The sequence below is a fragment of the Muntiacus reevesi genome, chromosome 9, assembly GCF_963930625.1.
Source record: "Muntiacus reevesi chromosome 9, mMunRee1.1, whole genome shotgun sequence".
Taxonomy (NCBI): domain Eukaryota; kingdom Metazoa; phylum Chordata; class Mammalia; order Artiodactyla; family Cervidae; genus Muntiacus; species Muntiacus reevesi.
The window spans coordinates 65,451,522-65,474,383 of record NC_089257.1 but is presented as its reverse complement, the minus strand read 5'-3'; positions in this window follow the sequence as shown (position 1 = coordinate 65,474,383).

Below are 22,862 nucleotides of genomic sequence, written 5' to 3'. Positions count from 1 at the left end.
ATCAAGTCAATAACACCAAAATACATCAAGAAATTAGAGTATGTTTTTTTTCCCAATGCCATTTAACCAAGGTCAAGGACTTTGGGTTAAATCCTAACCATCCCTGGCTTCTGCCCAAAGTTTTAGATTTCATAGACATTTCCTCTCTGTGCAACCCCTTGACCAACCCAATCATCTTCCACATGTTTACCATTAGTTAGAAATGCCCACACAATGCAGTTTAGAGCGTCTGCAGGTATGGGATTTCAGCTTCTGACATGTGCCCAATGGATGGAAGGCAGAACAGTGTCATTTGGTCATTAAGTCATTCAACAAATATTCCCAGACAGCCTACTGTGTGCCTGGGGACCGAGGGCAAAGAGACAAGGCAAAAGCAAACAGACATTCCAGCTCTTCAACCAGTGAGCAGAGGCTGGGAAGGGGGCTGAGAAACATAATTACAATCAGATGTACTGGGTGCTGAGATATGAGTAGGGCAACGTGACGGAAGATGGGTTGGAGAGGTTTCCGGGAGGAAACAGGAGCTACTTTCTGCAGCACAGCGAGGACTGATATGGAAACGTGGACACCTATACTGGTCCCTCCAGCTCTCAGGAGGAGAGTGGTGTTTCAGGATGCAAGCGACCGCTTCTCGTGGGCTCCTCTCCAGCTGCCAGCCCTCTTTCTCGAGTTGGACTCTTGTGTTGCAATCCGCTCACAAGGCCCTCTGTCTTGAGGGGCCGTGGCTGGAACCCCTGAGGTCTGGGGCAGCGCCCCCCCCATCCATCCCCTCTGCCACACAGGTGGGTGGGTGAGGTGGGCCTGACGGATTCTGTGAGCAGTGACTGCACCCTGGCACTGCCATAATTGTGCTAGACAGGACTGTTTAAATACCACCAGACAGAATATTACTCAAATTAAAAATGAGGCCTTAAATGTCATTATTTGTGTCATTATTAATAGCCCCTAATTGTGTTCTCTAATCATCATGAAATTATGTTAGTATTAATATTCACGTCAAAGCTGCCTAGGGAACTCGGAAGATTTAAAAAAAAAAATTATACCATATGTCAGTTCCCATGAATGTGAAGCAGAGGCTGGTTTTAGTGCTTTAGTTCCAACTGGAGTGGAGATGGTGGTCAGGGTACAGGGGTACCCCCTGACTGTAAGGGCCTCTTTAATTTCCACCCCCTGAGTCACTGACTACTGGACTCCTCCGCCTGGCAAGACCCTTAGAGGCGTGAGTAGGACCTGTCTTCATGGAACACTCTGCGGGTCTCCTGCCAGCTGCCCTCGCTGGTGAGGGGGTTGGAGTCTGCTCAGACTGGAAAGTGTTCGGTGCTCTGGAAAGTGTTTGACACCTCTGGTCTCCTGCAGCCTCGAGACCCGCCTGTGTCTAGACACCATAATAAGAAACACGTGGCGGGCCTGCCTGTCCTCACTCTCCATCTACTTGGAGACGCCACCTCCGTGCATTTGGGATTCCGCCCAAACTGCCCTTCCTGGCTCAGGGAAGTGATGCCAAAAAAAACCCCCAAAACCCAAAGTTGGAGTCTCCCAGAGAAATGTGTTGTATAATGTAAGACACAAAGAACTTTTGGAAAATATACTTAGAGATTCAGAATTTAAAAGTACCTCCAGGGTGTCCATACAGTCTGGAAACAGGTGAATCTAGGTCTTCAGGAATATCTTTGTCTTGGAAGGAAGCTGTGTGTCTACAGTTTTTGGACTGCCCTGGATTTTGCCTCTTGGTGGTGGCGCCAGTGGTAAAGAACCCGCCAGCCAATGCAGGAGACGTTAGAGATACAGGTTCGATCCCTGGGCCGGGAAGATCCCCTGGAGGATGGCAACCTCCACTCCAGGATTCTTGCCTGGAGAATCCCATGGACATAGGAGCCTGACGGGCTAAGACAATAGGGTCACACAGAGTTGGACCCGACTGAAGTGACTGAGCACACACACACGCAGCCTTGCTGGGGCTTCTTTGGGGGGAAGCCCTGAGCCCCCAGGATGAGGATGGGTTCCCTCTGCATGTTTCCTTTTCTTATCAGAGGCATTGGGAATGAGAGCCTCTGTGGCTGATGAGCTGAGCGTGCTGCTCACGTCACCTGGGACTTGATTCTGCTTCCCCCTCAGACTGACATCAGCTGTAAGAGGTGGGGTGGTTGACAAGGCGGGCGCTATTGCCAATTAAGAGATTCCCTCCCTGTGGGGATGTGTGGGGCGAGTACCCTGGGACCCCCAGAGGCATCAGCCTCCTGCTGACATCACTCACTGACTCCTCTTCATCGTTTCTACAACATTCCTTTAGGCTGCCTGCTCACTGCCTCAGTCATCCGCTAATGGAGTCCACGTGACCGCGATGTGTCAGACAAATCTGGGGCAGCCGCCTCACTCTCTTCCTGGAGCCCTTCGAATTCTCTGGAACCGAGAATATTCAAATGCCTTTCTTGGTGAAACAGCAGGCTTCCAACCGTACCATCCCCCCCCACCTCCAAATATTATGACTTGAGTTAAATATAACCCAGAGCATGAAAATAACGGCACAACACGGGGATGGGAGAAGCCGTGGAGTGAGCATCTCTGTCACACTATCTGTCACCCTGGGGGTGGCGGGGCATCCGCAGACCCCACGGCCACTGAGGCAGAAAGTCCACAGAGCCACGCAGGGGTCTGGTCCCTCCTGGGCTGGTAAGTAGCTATGTTGGCCTGGGTGGGCCTTCACGCTGCTGGTTTCTGCGCACATTCTCCTTTTCCTAATCAGATGTGGTGTGACTTCAAGGGTTGGGGAGGATCTCTCTTAACTGATGTGTGGAAAGGGAGACTTGCCTGCTTTTTCAGACATGAAGGGAGGATCAAGGTGGGAGGGGGACCCTCAGGCAGCGGCAGTTGTGCTGGCATGCTGATGTGGATATCCACGGGACCACACACGCGCCCCTAGTCACGGTGCGTGCATGCTCCGTCGTGCCTGACTCTGAGACCCCATGGATTGTACCCCACCGGGCTCCTCCATCCATGGGATTTTCTAGGCAGGAATACTGGAGTGGGGTGCCGTTTCCTTCTCCAGGGAATCTTCCCAGCCCAGGAATCAAACCCATGTCTCCCGCATTGCAGGCGGATGCTTTATCACTCAGCCACCTGGGAAGTCACTGGACTACCTTTTACAATAATCGAGAAGGAGAAGCTTGATCTGCGGAGGGGAAGGAGGGTTAGATGCACATTTGGGCCCATGAACCAGGTTCTCCAGACTCCCTCATAACCTCATGCATGAGTGTTTGGTGAAAATTCAGTGGGTAGTAGATAAGCCAAATGGCTTCTGAAAGTCAGACTCTCTGAATTCCAAACCCAATGATTACCATAGTTGTTGGGCTAGGGCTGGATTCGAACCAGTGAACCTAGAGCAGAATAGTTGAATAGGCCTTCTCTCAGAGCCCTTCTGCCACCGAGTTACCCAGCAACCACCACGTGGCTGCCCCTCTCTTGTCTGCTTTGGACCAAACAGCAAATAGCTCAGGTCAGACCAAGAAAGCAGATACATGGGCATCTTTGCATTAAAAATGCCTTATGCATGTAGAAGAACTTACAGTGTTTGTGACGTGCTTCTACTTAAACTGCCTTTGGGATTTGCTAATTTGGGGAGGGTCTGGGAGAATGATGATGAGGAGGAGGAGGAGGTGGTCTTTGATTCCCATAAGGTAAGTAGGACAGCTCTAATTACCCCCCACTTTACAGATGAGAAAATTGAGCCTCAGGGTGAGTATCGGCCAAAAGCTACATGGCTTACAAGTGATGGTGGGGTTGACTCCAAGTCTTCTGGTTGTCAGGGCTACAAAAGAATAGGCCCCTCCCCTCCAATACACGACTCTCTGCACCCCCTCTCTCAGGCAGCTTAGAAATTGTGAGAAAAATCAAGGGGCTAGCCAGACCATGAATTCTATAAAGACAGCAGCAACAATATTATTAAGTTCTCTGCCCTTCCCCAAATCATTTCTTTTTTTCAGCCGTATCTCATGTGTGTGAGATGGGGTCCAGAGAGATGCGTGGGAAGGTGTGAAAGGAAGGTGGTGAGAAAGATTTTACCCTCAGAGTTTTTGCTTCTTCTCTGTGGTCCTTCCTCCAAGATGAGTCAGCAGAAAGAGCCCCCAGTCCTCCCGGATCTGGATCTGAAAGCGAAACCACAGAATGCCTCCCCCTCCTCATTCTCCCAGACCCTCCCCAAATTAGCAAATCCCAAGATGCCTGTTTTGAGAGCTTGGGTTGAGGAAGGGGGTTCCAGCTTCACTTGGTGCTTCACGTGAGGGTCTTAGGAAGATACAAGAGCCATACTGACACCTACTCTGGACTCCCACCCCAGCTGCCTACCTGAGTCTGCTTGAAGAAAAGAGGCATAAAGCCTTGTTGGCGGGACTCTCGATTCTGCACCCTCTTCCGTCTTGAGAGCCACTGTCCAGCTTTCCACTTCTGTGCCCCCTGATCCTTCCTCCACCCCCACCTTCCGCTCTACAAAGCCCCTGCTAGAAGTTGACAAAGCTGACTGGCTGCTTAATGTGCTACAGGTGTTGTTGCTAGGCAACCACCCCACTCTGTGGCTCAGGCTCTGTCAGCCCAGCTCAAACCCCTGGTAGCACTTAACCCTTAACTGCTTGCCACAAACGCTAATTACCCAGGCCCACCGAACAGCACATTTATACCCTGTGATCAAGGAGTGGAAGGACTGATTCCCAGCACCTTCAGGCCTTCAACCAACACGGCTCACCAGGTCGGGCTGCCCCAAACATGATGTGGAGGTCTTTTGTCTGTAAGCATCCATTCCTCCTTTCTGGTCACATGCAGTGGATGCTGAATGTAGTGTTGGCCGTCTCCCTTCATTGGATGGGCTTCTCCCATAGTCAGCCAAACACCTTGACTGCTCTCGGTCTCCAGGAAAGAGGTGGCAGACTTGTTTCTGCACTTTAAGCTATGTTCAGGTTGACATTTTTGACCCTGAACCTCACAGTGATGAATGACATTCATTCTTTGATGTCTGTACCCAGTTGAACTGGGGATGATGAAAAATTTGGGGCAATTCTTCCAACTCTTGGGTGTTGCATTCCTGTTCTTGGCCTTTGCCTCCCCAAATGGACGAACTCATAGTCCTTTAGGTTGATCAGGAGTTACAGGAAGCTTTAAACATGCGTAGATGGATACTTATATTAGCACATTAACTATACTCCAGAACTGATCTGTTCCTGAATTGGCCTTCCCCATTCCCACGTGATCATACTGCTTGATTCAGGCCAGGTCCTCAACAACTATCGGTGAACGCATGAACACACCATGTTTCTACGTCTCTTTTCTAAACCACAGAATGGGGTTGACAGTGATGGAGAGACCACTAAATACCAAAGCAAATTCTCCCTTCCTTTTTAGGAAATTCTAACAAATTTCTAGCAAATTCTCCCTCCCTTCCTTTTTCTCTCATGAGACTAAACTCGGCCTATGAGCCGGATTGTAGGAGATTTCCATATGGGGTCGAATCGCCTTTCTGCTGGTGAGGTGCCTGATTGTGAGGGGCAGGTCTAGGCTCGCTGGGTGATGACAGTGGAGATTCTCACCCATTCCTGAAAGCCAACTCCTCCCGGGCGGTCTGGGCACCACCCCGCGATGCCAGATCCCTGGAAGGGGTTTCCAGGGGTTACTTCTGCTTTCTGTTCTAGGTGGAGAAAGCCCTTAACCCTTCCGCTCCTGGCAGTTATGTACTTATTCACAGGTGTAGGAGCTGAGAGACCTTACTGCCATTGGTCATTTACATTCATTGTGTATTTCGGAGCAAGTATCTCAGACCCAGGGCTCCACGCAGATTGAGTATACTGCTCCCTGTGGATGGGATGCGTCAGGTGCTGGGCCAGTGCTTCTGTGCACATTCTCATCTAACCTTCATCATAGCTTCAGCATATGGACAGAACTATTTCTATCCTATGTGCGAAAAGCTGAGGTTCAGAGAGGTGGAATAACTTTCTCAAGTTTGCACAATTAGTAAGTGGTCCAGCTGGCATTATAAGCTATGCTGTATCCTGGGAGATTTGAGAACCATGGCTCCGAGAGGTTCGGCGACTCGCCTGAGATCCCAATGCCAGTTGTGGGGTTGGAATTCTCATTGAGCTTTCTCTTAAGTCCTTTTCATGTTTGGTCCTCTACATCACGCTGTTTCTGTGTTGATGGCGCCTCCACAATGGTGAGAAATCTGTGTCCAGCATGGAGAAGAAGTGGGCTCTAGGGAACAGAAAAGGCAGCATCCTGAACAGGCAGTATTTTGAAATGAGAGTCCCTGGGTCTATTTTTTGTTTCTTTGAAAGAACAACATTGGAGAGAGAGAGAGTGAGAGAAGGAGGAGGAGGATGGAGGGAAGGAGGAAGAGAGAGAGAGGAAGATAGAAAGACACACACACAGAGACAGAGACAGAGAGAGGGAGATGGATAAAGAGAGACAGACACAGAGACAAAGAGACAGACACATACACACACTCATAGCCATCTTGTTCCTTCAGCCCCATGGCCCTCAGCTTCCCTCCCTCATCCCGAGACAGTGATGGCTTGGCTTCAGGTTAAGCCACTTGTAGCCAGCTGGTGGCATTAAGAGTTGGGAGTGCTAGTCTGGTCACAGGTGACAGGATTTGGAACATCATTGTGGCCCTGGCTCCTTCCCAGTAGACCCAGTGGGTCATGGAAATGGGATTCCCCAGTTGGAGAATTCAATGGGGGTGAAAGATGGCAGATGGTGGGTTCTAGTGGGGAGGGGAGGGGTGAAGGGCTCGCCCCATGAGTTTAACACTTTCATGCAAGTGGTTTCTCCATAAAGTATTAATAATGTTCCTATAATTGATACTTCAGGGCAATAACCTCTGACAAAATGGCCCTGATTAGCAGATAATTGAGTGTGTTGGATTGTGTCCTGAGAGAACTGAACGCCAGGCAAGGCCCATTAGCCCATCATAATGACCCCTTTTGTCAGGTATTAGTGTCATTAAGAGCCTGCTCTCTGAAATCAGTCCCTTTATTTAACTCTTTTCCCTAATTATATGGATCATTTTACAAATCAAAGCAAATGTTTGCATACAGCCCCATCACGCAGTGGAGTGAGGAGCTCGAGGAGCAGGCTGGAGAGTTCTGAGTGGAGAGTCCTTGGTAAGGGAGGCACTTGTGGTCTCTGAGAGATGGGTCCCTTGGAAAGTGCCGGGTGAGAATGTGGTGCGCCCAGGTACCTGCCAGGGGGAGCATCTTGATGCGGATGCCTCGTCGCGAGAGCCCGCAGGCCACGCACAGGTCACCACTTGTGCCCCTGAATCCATCTCGGCAAAACATCTGGCCTCCTGGTCTCAGAGTAGTTAGATCGGTGACACGGAGGACGCCAGCATGGAGCAGGTCAGCACCTGAGCCCCCTGCAGAGCCCCAGAAGACACCGAACGCCTGAGCTCATCATCTGGGTTTTGCCCAGAGCCGACTCACATTTCTGTCAGGACGCAGGGGCCTCTGGGAGTGGCTGCAGAGGCTAAGTAGGGCCCAAATCCCCCAGATCTGGGAAAAGCTAACCACCGTGGCCGCACATCCGTACTTAGGGCTGGCGGCTAGGTAAGCAGCCAGGGCTGCTGGGACTCCAGGGGACTTGGAGCCTGATCAGCCCCCAGGCCACACACACAGAAGTTGACACAACAGGAAGCTCAAGGGACAGAAGGCTGCTTCTGTCCTGTTCTCCCAAGCACCTTCTCACTCATTAAAAAGTAGAGGCAGTTTCCCATTTCTTCGAATCCACTCGCTGCCTGACACCTTTTCCACCCTCCCAGCTCCGTACAAAGCCTTTTATTCCAGGGCAGGTTCAGTGTGGGTGAATCAGAAGGAGGCCTCAGTCTCTAGAATGAATTGCTTAGAGATGAGGGACTGATAGCTTGTTGGCAGCTACGAAGGGTATATTTTTATAGATACCAAAGATGAAGCTGAAGGGATATCATCTATTACAGGAAAGGCCCAGAGGTTGCTGAGCTGGGGATAATTTATTTATTTGGCAAAGTGATGGCTGAATTTCCCAAGAAGAGTTAGGACCTGCGCTGGGTCCTGGGGTGGAGTGGCTGGACCGTACCTCCTGTTTCTGCCCCGTTTCTGCAAAGGGAGTAAGGCCTTTTGACTCTGCTTTCCCTTGTTTGAATCACAGAGGAGTTGTGCTCCCGTGATTTGCGTTGGGCCTGGTGATTTCCCAGCATTGGCCTTGGGTGGAGAGCTGCCAGCCGTGCAGAGAAACTGCCAGGGTTTCTGCCGAGGAAGCAGAATTTTGGTGGTAGAGTGTGACATTCTCTTCTCAAAAATAATACCTTTCATTTAAGGTAGGAGAGGAGGTTTGACATCCCATGAAAATATGATTTTCAGCCCTGTTCTGCTTGGAGCAGACTTTTTTGCAGGGCATAGTTGCTGAAGCAGGGAAGCCCCAAAGCTGCAGGTAGGAGCGATGGTCAGGGACGCTGTGCCCCGAAGCGTTCCTCTCAGAGTGGGGTCAGACAGGCCGGAACCCTCCTTTTTGGCTGCAGTTCCCTCGGGGGTCCAGTTCTGTTCACATGCCAAGGAATGCTGCTCCCAGGGAACGAAGTGTGCACCTCACCTACTGGAATATGAATAGAGTGATATTTTGTATGTTTAGGGGCTTCCCAAGTGGCCCTAGTGGTAGAGAACCCGCCTGCCAATTCAGGAGATGAAGGAATATGGGTTCCAACCCTGGGTCAGGAAGATCCTCTGGAGGAGGGCATGGCAACCCACTCCAGTATTCTTGCCTGGAGAATTCCATGACAGAGGAGCCTGGTGGGCTATAGTCCATGGGGTCACAAAGAGTTGGATGTGACTGAAGCGACCTAACACACACACACATGTATGTTTAGACACATAGATTAGCAAGCATTTTATGTTATGGCAATTTCTAATCAGTAATCTAGAATTTTGTTTGTTCAGTCAATAGACATCCCTTTTTAATATTTGTTTGTGTTTATCTATTATTTAGCCGTGCTAGGTCTTGGTTGCAGCATGTGGGATCTTAGACCTTTGTTGTGGCATGAGGGATCTTTAGTTGGAGCATGTGGGACCTTTTTAGCTGTGGCATGTGGATTCTAGTTCCCTGACCAGAGATCGAACCTGGACCCCCTGCATGGGGAGCGCAGAGTCTTAGCCACTGGACCACCAGTATTGCCGAGGTCCTGAGGTGGGCACTGCGTATATGCTGATGAATGGGGCCTGGAACCTACTTTCAGGTAGCTCAGCCTCCTGCACTTGTGGTGGTGGTGGAGTGGGGTGTACACAGACACTAAATCAATCTAGTATACTGATGCTGTAATAGACACGTGGGCTGGGTGTTGTAGGAATACACAGGGGAAATAACTAACTACCTCTGGCTGGAGAGACAGAGAAGGCTTTCCTGAAGATGTAATACTTAAGCTGAGATTTGAGAGTTTGTTAGATAAAGGAATGAAATAAAGTGCCATCACAACAAAGAACAGCTACAATTTATTAGGGATTCTGGTGTAATAATCATAATACCCAATCTTATAGAGCAATTACTATATGCCAAAACACTTTGCATAATTTATCTCATTTGATCCTCACTGCACCCTCTAAGATAGGTATTATTGATACCCTGTCTTTACAATTAAGGAAATAGAGGTTTCAAGGGAATTTACAGAGATTAAATACTCTGTTGGGGTCACATAAGTCTTAAGTGTTGGAAAGCAAAATTGTAACCCAGACTTCTGAAATCAGAACATAAGCTTTTTTTTTTTTTTTTTTAAATTCACTGTCCTGACTTCCTAGGTAGTGTATAAATGTTAATGCATTTAATCCTCACATGACCCAGAGAAGCAGGCATCTTTCTCCTTATTTTCAGGTGAGAAAATTTGAAGTGGGAGATGATGACCCACAGTAGGAAGAGGTAAAAGAAGCAGAGGATATTAGAGAAATCTTCAGAGATAACTTGTGTGGTTTTCTGTAGATCCTCATTCCTGAAACCCTGGCTCTTCAGAACAATGCCTCCAAGTCTCAAATTCTTTGTGGTTAAAATGTGCAGAGGACCCTACTCTGTGCTCTGTGGTGACCTAGATGAGAAGGAAATAAAAAAAAGGGGATTCCATATATAAATATAACTGATTTACTTTGCTGTACAGTGGAAACTAACCCAACATTGTAAAACAACTGTAGTCCAATAAAAAAAAAGTGTTTTTTAAATGTTGAGGTTGGAATAAGAGGTAGAGAGAAGTGAGATTGATGGTAGGCAGAATAGTGGTTCTCCAAGTGTCCTAGTCCCTAGAACATATGGATAAACTGGGTTATGTGGCTAAGGGGTTGCAGATGGAGTTAAGGTTGCTAATCGGTTGACCTTGGGGTTGGAGATTATCCTGGCTTGTCTAGCTGGACCCAATGGAATCACAAGGGTACCTATAAGTGGAAAGAGGAGACAGAAGAGAGAGAAGCAGAGAGAAGGCAGTATGAGAAGGATTCCACCACCAGGCTTTGACATGACCACATCATCACATCGTCCTGGCTTTGATGGAAGAATGGGGCTTGACACAAAATATGTGAGTGGCCTCTAACAGCTGGAAAAGGCAAGGAGATAGGGTCTTCCCTTGAGCCTCCAGAAGGGAATGTGGCCCTGCCAACATCTTGATTTTAGCCCAGTAAGATCCATTTTGGACTTCTGAACTCTGGAAACTCTGTGCTGTGCTTAGTCAGTCAGTTGTGCCTGACTCTTTGCGACCCCATGGACTGTAGCCCGCCAGGCTCCTCTGTCCATGGGGATTCTCCAGGCAAGAATACGGGAGTGGGTTGCCATGCCCTCCTCCCTCATTGCAGACGGATTCTTTACCATCTGAGCTACCGGGGAAGCCCAATGTTTCTCTATAAGACAATCAATTTGTATTGTTCTAAGTCACTACATTTGTAGCAACTATTTATAGGAGCAGTGGAGTTGGAAAGCAGAATGGGTCAGCTTGTGAAAGACTTTACATATTTGACTGAATTTGCTTATTAATCAATTAAAAAATTAATAAAAAGACTGCAACCCTGCTGTCTGTCTGTGGCCCAGAGCAGGTCAACCTTAGAGATGCTACCCAAACTCCCCTGGGAGCCAGGCTCAGGCAACCCATTCTAGGTGGTCAAGATTTGCAAGTTCTTCTGAGAGTTCAGAAGCAAAACATCACTGTTACTCGGTCATAACCACATCAAATAGGAATGAGGGGATAGGGAGATGGTAAGCCAGTTTGCTGCAGGCTGCATCTGCTGATCATTGACGTTATATTCTGGGGAAAGTGGTTATTTTTTCATTGGATTGTTCATTTAACGATTATCCACAGTTGATATATTAAAGGCCAGATGCTGTGTGCAGGAGATACAATGGCGAGTGGTGGTGTACTCCTCCATGACTATCATAGAGCTTATGGTTCTGTGGGAGTGAGATATTAAACAAAAGTCAAAGGAGATGTATATTTACAAACTGTTGGAAGTGCTACAAAACAAAATAACAGAGTGTGATAAGATAATACCACAGGAGGACCTCAATTACATTGAGGGGTTTCATGGAAGGTCCCTTGGGAGGTGACATTTAGGGTTGGGCCCATGTGTGAGAAAGACTTTGCCGAGTAAAGAGTGTGAAAAGAACATTCCAAGTAGTGGGAACATCACGTCGGAAGGCCTGCATCTGGTAAGAGTGTGGCAGTCCGGGACCTCCGAGAAGAGCTGTGGGGCTGGAAGTGGTGCGTGAGCGGGATGCTGCCGGGGAGGTTGGCAAGGGCTGGACTGCAGGGGGCGTTGTACACACCCTGAGCTCCATGGGCGTCTTCATGGAGGGAACCGAGGGGCATGTCCGAACGGGCCTTTGTAGAGATGTTCCGGAAGAAGATAAGGAAGGAAATAATGAGAACAGAAAGGAGGCTATGGTAGAAGTCTAGGCAAGAGATGACAGTGGCTTAGAGAAAAGTGACAGCATTGGTGATAACCGAGTAGATTTAACATTACCTTGAAAACAGACTCATCCAGACTTGACCGTAGGTTGGATATGGGAAGCAAGGGAGGGAGCGGGAGTAATTTCTAGATTCCTGACAGAAGTGACAACATGGATGAAATGAGACAGGTTGGGGGAGGAGAGATATTGTGGTGGGGAAGAGCTCCAGGGGGTTTGTTTTGAGTATATTAAATTGAAGAAGCTTTAAAAATATATATTTTTAATTTTTTCAGTATATTTTTTCTTAAGAATGTATGTGTATATATATGTACATGTATATAAAACTGAATCACTTTGCTGTAGAGCAAAAATTCATACAATTTTGTACATCAACTACATTTCAATAAAATAAAATTTAAAAACATTTTTTCTGTTGAATGAAAGAGTCTTTAAATTCTACAGGGCTTCATATACACATGATTTCGTATAATCCCATAATAACCCCTTTTTAAAGTCTTCAACCCCTATTTTGCCCCTCCCCTTCCCCTCTCCCCGCTGGTAATCACTAGTTTGTTCTCTGTATCTGTGATTCTGCTTCTTTTTTGTTTTACTCACTAATTTGTTTTATTTTTTAGATACCACATGTAAGTGCTACCATGCAGTGTTTGTCTTTCTCTGCTTGACTTATTTCACTTCATATAATGCCCTGCAAGTCCATCTATGTTGCTACAAGTGGCAAAATTTCACTCTTTTAATGGCTGAGTAGTGTTGTACTATATATATATATGTGTGTATATATATACATATACATAGTATATATACATATATATGCAGTATGTATATATGTATATATATAGCATATATATATACAGTATAGTACAGTATATATACAATATATGTATGTATATATATATACAGTACAATACTAAGCCATAAAAAGAATGAAATTTTGACACTTGTAGCAACATATATATATATAGTAGAATATATACATACATATATATACCATATACATATATACACACCATATCTTCTTTATCCATTCATCCATTAAGGGACATTTTGGTTGCTTCCATACCTTGGCTGTTGTAAATTACACTACTGTGAACAATGGGGTGTGTGAACAAATATGAACACATTTTGAATTTGTGTTGTGGGTTTTTTTGGTATATATATCCAGAAATGGAATTGCTGGGTCATATGGTACTTCTATATTTTTAGTTTTTTGAGAAATCTCCATACCATTTTCCATAGTGGCTGCACCAATTTACATTCCCACCAACAGTGCAGGAGAGTTCTCTTTTCCCCACATCCTTGACAACATGTGTTATTTGTGGTCTTTTTGATGATAGCCATTCTGACAGGTGTGAGGTGATGTTTCATTGTGATTAATTTGTATTTCCTTAACGATTAGCTGGCCATCTGCATTTCCTCTTTTTGAAGAAGATTTTGAGGTCCAGTTTTAAACAATGTCAAGTAAGCAGATAGATAAGTTTGCAGCTCAGAAATGAGGCTGGGGTCTGGGCTGAAACATCCATTTGGGAAGTCTCAGTATGGACATAACCAAAGTCATGGGAACAGATGAGTAGAGTGAAGAAAGATTAGGCCCTAAGACTGAAGCTGGAGAAACTCCAACATTTAAAGTTTATGATTGCAACTAGAGTTATCTCGGTAAATATGCCATTTGCTCCCCAATATTTCCCATCCCCTCACAGTTAAGTGGGACCCTGTGACTGATTCTATTCAAGGCAATATGAGTAGAAATTATGGAGAAAGCCCCAAATACGATTCCCCAGTCTTTTCCTTTCCTTCCTGCACTTATAAGATGGCGGGACTTTTATCACCTGCTCCCTATGCCTGTGTGGAGCAGATCCTTCACAGATGTCTTGGATAAATACCATGAGATGGAAATAAACCCTTGTTCCTTTAAGCTACTGAAATCTTGAGGTGGTTTATTGTTGCAGCCTATTCTACCTGTACTTATTAATATCATCAGTTAAAGAGACAGCATGATGTAGAGACCAATAACATAAATCAGATCCTAACTCTCTGTTCAAACCTTGTCTTTAGCAATTCTAGCTAAATAAGCTAGGGGAAAGTTTCTCTGTGTGTCTTGGTTTTCTCATCTAGAAAAAAGAGGAAAAACTATCCATCTCATAGTATTGTTGGGAGGATTAAAGAAGTTAAAATATAAAGTATTTGGAATTGTGTAAATAATAGGAAGTCATGTTTGTTCAAGAAAAGGAAGGCTGCACAATACCACTTCTGGGCATACACACTGAGGAATCCAGATCTGAAAGAGACACGTGCACCCCAATGTTCATCGCAGCACTGTTTATAATAGCCAGGACATGGAAGCAACCTAGATGCCCATCAGCAGACGAATGGATAAGGAAGCTGTGGTACATATACACCATGGAATATTACTCAGCCGTTAAAAAGAATTCATTTGAATCAGTTCTAATGAGATGGATGAAACTGGAGCCCATTATACAGAGTGAAGTAAGCCAGAAAGATAAAGAACATTACAGCATACTAACACATATATACGGAATTTAAAAGATGGTAACGATGGCCCTATATGCAGGGCAGAAGAAGAGACGCAGAAGTACAGAACAGACTTTTGAACTCTGTGGGAGAAGGTGAGGGTGGGATGTTTCGAAAGAACAGCATGTATATTATCTGTGGTGAAACAGACCACCAGCCCAGGTGGGAGGCATGAGTCAAGTGCTCGGGCCTGGTGGGCTGGGAAGATCCAGAGGAATCGGGTGGAGAGGGAGGTGGGATGGGGGACCGGGATGGGGAATACGTGTAACTCTATGGCTGATTCATATCAATGTATGACAAAACCCACTGAAAAATAAAAAACAACAACAATAATAATAAGATAATAAGAGGAAAAAAAAAAAAAAAAAGGAAGGCTGCAAAAAGCAATAGCATTAGGAGGAAATCCAGGGAAATGAATGTGACATCATAGGAACTGAAAGCAGAGTGTTTCTAGAAGGAGGGAGGGATTCATGGGTTAGATGCTATTGAAGAGTCAAGAGGATGCAGATGCCAGAAACTGCATGGGATTTACCCACCTGGAGGTCACTAATGGCACTGGTGGTAAAGAACCTGCCTGCCAATGCAGGAGACATAAGAGACGTGGGTTTGATCCCTGGGTTGGGAAGATTCTCTGGAGGAGAGCACAGCAATCTGCTTGATATCCTTGCCTGGAGAATCCCAGGTTCACAGGAGCCTGGCTGGCAACAGTCCATGGGGTTGCAAAGAGTCGGACATGGCTGAAGCTTGCAGCTTGCAAAACGCAGCTTGCAGGTCACTGGTTCAGTTCAGTTCAGTTCAGTTGCTCAATCGTGTCCGACTCTTTGCGACCCCATGAATCACAGCACGCCAGGCCTCCCTGTCCATCTCCAACTCCCGGAGTTTACTCAAACTCATGTCCATCGAGTCGGTGATGCCATCCAGCCATCTCATCCTCTGTCATCCCCTTCTCCTCCTGCCCTCAACCTCTCCCAGCATCAGGGTCTTTTCCAATGAGTCAACTCTTCGCATGAGGTGGCAGAAGGTCACTGGTAGTCCTCGCAAAAGCAGTTTCTGAGGCATGTGTGTTGTGTGGTGTGTGTGGGAGGGAGTGTGGAGGACACAGTGGGAGGGAGGGTGAAGTGAGACAATGGGAGAAGCATCTGGATCTGAGCCTTTGGGGGCAGTTTGGCTGTGAAGGGAGTAAATACAGAGATAGGACAATAGAGGTGGATGTAGTGTCAATGAAGGATTTGATTTAAAAATGGGGATTCTAGAGCATATTTGAATAGTGATGGGAAAGTTTGAGCAGGGAAGGGAAATTGACAATTCGAGGGTGAGAAAGCATAATCAGAGCAACAGATCCCTCATTCAAAATCAGTGTTTTGAGTGGGATCTGAAACAGAGAGGGCTGGCCTCTACCTCCACTGGGAGGGGAGGGAGGCAGAGAGGGTGCAGATGCCAGGGAGCTGCTGGGCTGCAGCAGGAAGAAGAGGCAGAGCTCTACTGGAAGTGTGGAAATGTGGTGAATGGGAAAGCTTGCGCCTGCCATCCTTAGATGCTGGGCATGAAGCTCCAGGCAAGGAGGAGGCGGGGAGATGGCCTCAAGGCGGAGGCTGAACAGAGCCCTGTGGCCCATGGGTGGGCAGCCACCTGGGGGGATCTGCCACTAATTCCCATCTGAGCCTCATCCGGTCACTCAAACCCAAGGTCCCTTTGTCATTACTAGGAAGGTCTAGGAAGTAGGTTTCTAATAGGACAGAGTTCAGCGTGGGGCTCTGTAGTGGTGTTTGGCCCTCAGTTTACATTTGCAAACAGGTTTCTCCTAAGCTCTTCTTTCCAGCCAAACGGTTCTTTTCAGTGGCTCTTAAACTCTTTCTGAGTTTTTCTGACCAGATCTCCTGTCTTAGGGGACTTTACTTACTGCAATATCTTCTGCACCCATCTCCTACCAACTACACCAAATCATCCCAAATCAACCTTCTAAGCTACACTCAAGCCCCATGGCTTTGGTGAAAGTTTCCCATTTCTTCACCCCACAGTCACCCCCTCCTATTCTTACAGGTCTTGGTGGCTTCTCTTGTTGTGAGTAACACTGTCAGGGGGTCATGGGCATGGGCATCACCCCCAGAAGAGCTGTGCTGGGCTCCAGGTGAATGGATCCCCCAGTTTGTACCTGAGTAGCCACCAGTGTCGGAGAAGGCAATAGCACCCCACTCCAGTACTCTTGCCTGGAAAGTCCCATGGATGGAGGAGCCTGGTAGGCTGCAGTCTATGGGGTCATTATGAGTCAGACACGACTGAGCGTCTTCACTTTCACTTTTCACTTTCACGCATTAGAGAAGGAAATGGCAACCCACACCAGTGTTCTTGCCTGGAGAATCTCAGGGACGGGGGAGCCTGGTGGCTGCCGTCTATGGGGTTGCACAGAGTCAGACACGACTGAAGCGACTTAGCAGCTGCAGCAGCCACCAGTGTGCCCTGGTTATATCTCCTCAAAAAAAGTGTAAATTTCTTTAAGTGAGAAGGGATGTCTCATCTTAGACATCTGTGAGTCTCTGGTGATGCCTCATTCATTTGTAATAGGTGCTCATTAAATACTAGTTGATGGATTTGCTGCAGTCAGTAGGTGTGAGAAAAGCTCAAAGATGAGGATGTCAAGACTCCACTTGGATTTATTCTCTCACTGGCAGCATTTTCCTTAAGCTCTGAGCCCTGGTTGCAACATCTTCCATTTGGGAGAGGAGCAACTCCATTCATACCTGCCCCACCCGGAGGAGAGGGGCAGAAGACGATCTTGTCTATGGGGCATATGGTGATCTTGGGCAGAAAGCCTGGGACGATGGAAGATGTTATCAGTCCTAATAAAGTTCTTGCGTGTTGGTCAGGGCTTGCTAATTGCCAGCAAATCATGGTAATGGGAAGACAATTCCAGGCAGGAAAAGAAACATGTTCGTTCAGGGTCAGGGGCAAGATGTGGGTCTCTCTGGCTGTCAGGCTGAAATCTTCATCTCTCTGCCAGTCTTCCTGCCAAGATGCTCCTAGGAGCACTGTGTAGGCGTGCAGTTTAAAATAACAGTGTGTTTGTTTGGCTTTGAAAGCAGTATCCTGGAGATGTGTGGCAAGCAGGCCCACCTGGAGCTGGTCTGGAGCCTGGTGTCATCGCCGGTTGACTGAGGACATGCAAGTGAGCTGGGGGAGGCCATCCAGGTCTTCCAGAGCTTAGCCTTCACCTTCAGGGATGCTCAAGGTCACCCAAGGCAGAAGAACCCTCGGAGACAGGCTAATGCTGGGGAAAAAACTGATTCAGGCAAGAATCTGAACACCAGTTAAGACATGGTGTCCATACACCAGTTAAGACATGGTGTCCATCACTCCTCTTCTTTGCTTCCATTTCTGCTCTTCCCTTTGCTTCCACCCACAGCCCCACTCCCACTTCACTCTCCAGAGCCATTTTTCTCCAGAAGTGGAATCCTATTGTGTGTGTATGTTAGTTACTAAGTTGTTTGTGACTTCATGGACTGTAGCCTCCTCCTCTGTCCATGGAATTCTCCAGGCAAAAATACTGGGGTAGGTTGCCATGCCCTCCTCCAGGGAATCTTCCTGACCCAGGGATTGAACCTGGGTCTCCTGCATCACAGGTAGATTCTTTACCATCTGAGCCACCAGGGAAGCCCAGAATCCTATTCAAAAAAGAAAGAGACATTGTTCTAGCAAGGGAAGAGGTCCTTGGTTGCGGTGAAGAAGAAGAAAACCCAGAGCAGTTGCCCCATGACTTTATTGAAATGAATTGGAAAAAGGCAGGAGTGCTGGACTCCGGCAAGAGAGGGGCACTAGCTGGTTCCTTTAGCAGATACACTGCTCTCAGAAAGGAGTTCCTTAAGACAGAGATAAAAGGAATTGCTGATTGGGAGTTGTAAAACCTCTCTTCAGTTCTTTTAAAAAGAGAATTTCTTTCTTCTACGGAGTGAGAAGGCCAATGTGCAAGGTTCCGGGCTCTGTCTGTCCCTGGCCCTTGCCTCACTGATGACTTCATAGCCTGCCCCGCCACACGCTACCTTCTCGCGGTGCACGCGCCCCTCTTGCCTTGTGCTCCAGAAGGTCAGCAGGTTGTCTCTTACATTTTTGTCCGTTTCTGCTAACAGGTCTCTGACAGGCAGGGTCCTTCCTTTCCAGGAAGACTGCCGTGTCCACAGCGAGGCTGCCTCGGTTCTGCTTAGAGAGTCCTGAACTCCCGAATTGGAGTCAGGTCTAAGGATAATGTGACCGCACCCCAGGGTGTAGCTGCTAGGGGGCCTGCTCAGACTTGGAAGGAACAGTTTGGATCACAGATGGAAATTGCTTAACTTTCTGTCTTTCTTGATCCCTTGTGTGCGTACTCAGTTGCTTGTCATGTCTGACTCTTCGCGGCCCTGTGGACCACAGCCCACCAGGTTCCTCTGTCCATGGGATTCTCCAGGCAAGAATACTGGAGTAGGAGCCATATCCTCCTCCAGGGGGTCTCCCTCATGCAGGGATGGAAGGTGAGTCTAGGCGAGTCTTCTGCAGTGAAGGTGGAATCTTTACCAATGAGCCACCGGGGAAGCCCTCTTGATCCCTCACTTACACGAAAGAAACAGCGAATTTGGAACTGGTCTTTCCTAAGAAGTGAACTGACTCCCAGAGTGAGAACCAGAGTTCATTTGAAGCTTGGAATTCAATTGCCCCAACAGTGAGGGGCCTTGGGGAAAGCTAGGAGAATTCTCTAGGGATTTCTAGCCAATGCTTTTCCCTGATTTGCAGTCGCTGCCAATCTGGGAGTCTGAAATGTGTTTTGACAGCAGACATTCTTTGTGTCCTGACTATAAGTAGTGATTTGTGGGTCCTCTGACTTTGCCTCTTCCACTGGCAGCTCGAAGAGTGAAGCAGACAGCAGAGGAGACACGAGGGAAGGTAAGAAGGGGTTGATGGGTGTGTCAGAGTGAGGCCTGAAGTTCCTTTTTTCTCTGTTCCTCCTGCGATGACCTCATTTATTATGGAAAAGGTTTAACTGATATTGAGTCATAACTTGCAAGGAGGAGAAACAGCCCAATCGATACCTCTCAGAGCACCTGGGGAGGTGGATCACTGGAGGTAGGGCTACTAGGAGGAAGCAGAGAGGGAGGAGAGGAGAGTAGTTAGAAGATGATCTGGCTTAAGAAGTGGCTTTGGACCATCTGTGCTTTTGCTAACCATGGAACATGCGCATCTAATCCCAATTAACTTCTGCCACCATCTCCAATCTCAGCTTCTCTGTTCACGCCAGTGACAAGAATTTAGCTGTGGGTTGAGAGTCTAGGAAGACCTCACATTACCTAGGAAGAACCAGATGGGCCCTACCTGCTAGGGCACTGGTGGTGATGGAGACCAGGCAGAAGCAATCACTGGGTTCTTGCTAGTTCTACCCAAAATCTTGCCCTGTTCTCTGGCAGATTTATCCGGGGAACTGAAGAGAATCTTTTTGGCATTGGTCCTTAGGTCTTGCAAAGGGACTCGATCAATGTTCCCAGGAGTGAAACCCCCTGACAGGCATTCTGTTTATGTACCCAAAAATCTGTACAGGATGGAGTCTTTTTTTTTCTTGCCATAGCACTAGGTATGTGGGATCTTAGTTCCCCAACCAGGGATGGAACCCACGCTCCTGCACTGGAAGTGTGGAGTCTTAACCACTGCCAGGGAAGTCCCAGAATGGAGTTTTAATGCGCTGCCTGTGAAGGGCATTGCATGAGCTTGGGTGACGTCCAAGGGCTACTTCTCTGGTCCTCAGTTTCCTCTGCTGGACCAAGAGAGAATTTGATTAGGTGATCTACAACTGCACTGACCAATATGGTAGCCACTGGTGACATGTGGCTATTTCAGTTGAAATGAATTGATATTAAATACAAAATTCAGGTGCTCAGTCATGCAAGTCATTTCAAATGCTCAGTAGTAAGATGTGGTGACTGACTAGTGTATCAGACAGTATAGATATGGAACATCTCTATCACTGCTGAAAGTTCTACTCGGGTCTCTGGCAATTCTGCTATTCTAGAATTATCTGCTATCAAGAGTCCCGAAGCATTAGTTCCATTGGCCCCTTGGCCAGCTGCTGTCATCTGTCACCACTTACACTGCACACAACTCATAGCAATGTGCACACGGACATATGCACACACAAGGTGCATACCCAGGGCACACGGTACTTTCTTCCATGAAGCAGCGTTGAGAAATTTGATATCCTGACTTGAGAATAACTGATTAATCAGGTGCACCCCTGACTTCTCCTTACGTTTCAGGGACTTTCTTTGTCATGTAATTATTCACTGCACATCATTTCCTGGATGCCTACTACATGCTGGGTACTGTTCAAGAGCACCAGTGGAAGGTGGAGTCTGGGGATGATCCTTTATGACACCAAATTCCTTTGCGGTAGAGGAGGCATGACCACCGTGAGCATCAGCTCCTTTCTGTGTCTGCTTGTGGTTTTGCCCCTGAAGGGCTTGCATCGCACAAACAGCCCTTGCTTTGTAGACACTTGATAAAAGCAGATGGGGGCTGGGAGGAGGTAAAGAACATGCTTGTGATCAGTACTTGATCAGAGGCCTGGACAGCACGTTATAGGGACAGAGGAGAGACAGTCACATTCCCCCCCCGTCCCTGGGGCCTCGATTTCCCCAGTTGAACAGAGAGCAGGCTTGGCCCTCTCCGAGGTCTCCTCGTAACCGATACCCTATCTGCGGGAGTTGAGACCTCTGAGCGCTCTTTGAAGGAAAAGCCTCACTGGGTGCAAAATTCAGGTAGCACAGGTTTTTCTCGATTTCCCATCAGTGCTGCCCTTTATTCTTTTAAATCCTGAGGATGACTGAGGCGCCTTCCCTCTCCCCACAGCCCTCCCTCCTTCCAGGCTGCACAACCCCAGCCCAGTTCTTGTCATATTTCCTACTGGATCGGGTGTTTAATTAAAATCATAATTAAAATTGATCTCCTCATTAGCATGCACCTGCTCTGCCTCTCACATCCTTGCGTTCCATTATCCACTGAAGATGTCAGGGCTGACAGGCGAGAGCCAGACCCCAGGCCGGCCCCGCCTGATGGGGTTGACTGACGACAACATCTGGACAGAGAGGACTTTGGGGGAGAAGCTGCCTTGGCTGCAGAACAACAAACAATTAGCGGCAGGTGGGCTCTCTGGGGAGTGGCCAGGCTGCTGGAGGCCTGCGGGCAGCTGGCTATATCTGTGGTCCTACTGGAAGGACCCCTCCCTCTTCCACCTTTCCACCCCTACCCTGTGTGTATGCACACACATACACACCCCTCGAGTGCTTGTGACGAGCCACCAAACTCCTGGTCCCAAGAGTCTGGAGGGGTGAGAACAAGAAGGTTTCCAGAGGTGAACTCGAGCTATGCTTTTAAGGCTCCTCCAGCAGGGCAGTGATGACCACTATCCTCCAGGATAGTGGAGGTGATAACTGGCTGTGATAACTCTCCTCCAGGGGTCGCCAGTGAGGGTGAGCAAACAACAGCGGGTCAGGAGAGGAGCTGTGGCCCTCCAGTCTGTTGAGACCTGGTGGCGCTAGTGGTAAACAACTTGCCTGCCAACGCAGGAGACTTAAGAGACGAGGGTTCGATCCCTGGGTTGGGAAGATCCCCTGGAGGAGGGCATGGCAACCCACTCCAGTATTCTTGCTGTGAGAATCCCATGGAGAGAGGAGCCTGGTGAGCTACAGTCCATAGGATGGCAAAGAGTCAGACACGACTGAAGTGACTTAGCACACATGAGCACAAAGAATGTGGGGGTATCAAGTGTGAGTGTGTAGGGCAGGGCTATGAACCCTGATGGCCGCTTAACTTCCTGCCTGACCTCTCCCACTCATGACGGGGAATGGAAGGGAGAGGTCTGGGAGGAGAAAGTCAGCAGGGCATGCACTCAGTGCAGAAATGGAAGCTCCATGAGAGCAGGGGATTTCTTTAAAATTAAAAAAAAGTTTTTTTTTTAACTGTGTAAAGGACACATAAAATTTACAATCATTACTGTCCCTAAGTGTACAGTTTAGTAGTGTCAAATATATTCACACTGTGGTACAACCAATCTTTCTAAATTTTTCATCTGGTAAAACTGATGCTCTGTATTCATTAAGCAATAACTCTGCATCCCTTCCTCCCCCAGCCCCAGGCATTCATCACTCTACTTTCTGTCTGTATGAAGTTGACTACTCTAGGTGCCTCATGTAAGTATAATCATACAGTATTTGACTTCTTGTGACTTGCTTATTTCACTTAGCATAATATCCTCAAGGGTCATCCATATTGTAGTATGAATCATACTTTCCTTTCTTTTTTAGGACTGAATAATATTCCATTGTATGTAAATTCCACCTTTTGTTTATTTACAGATGGATGACACTTGGGTTGCTTCCACC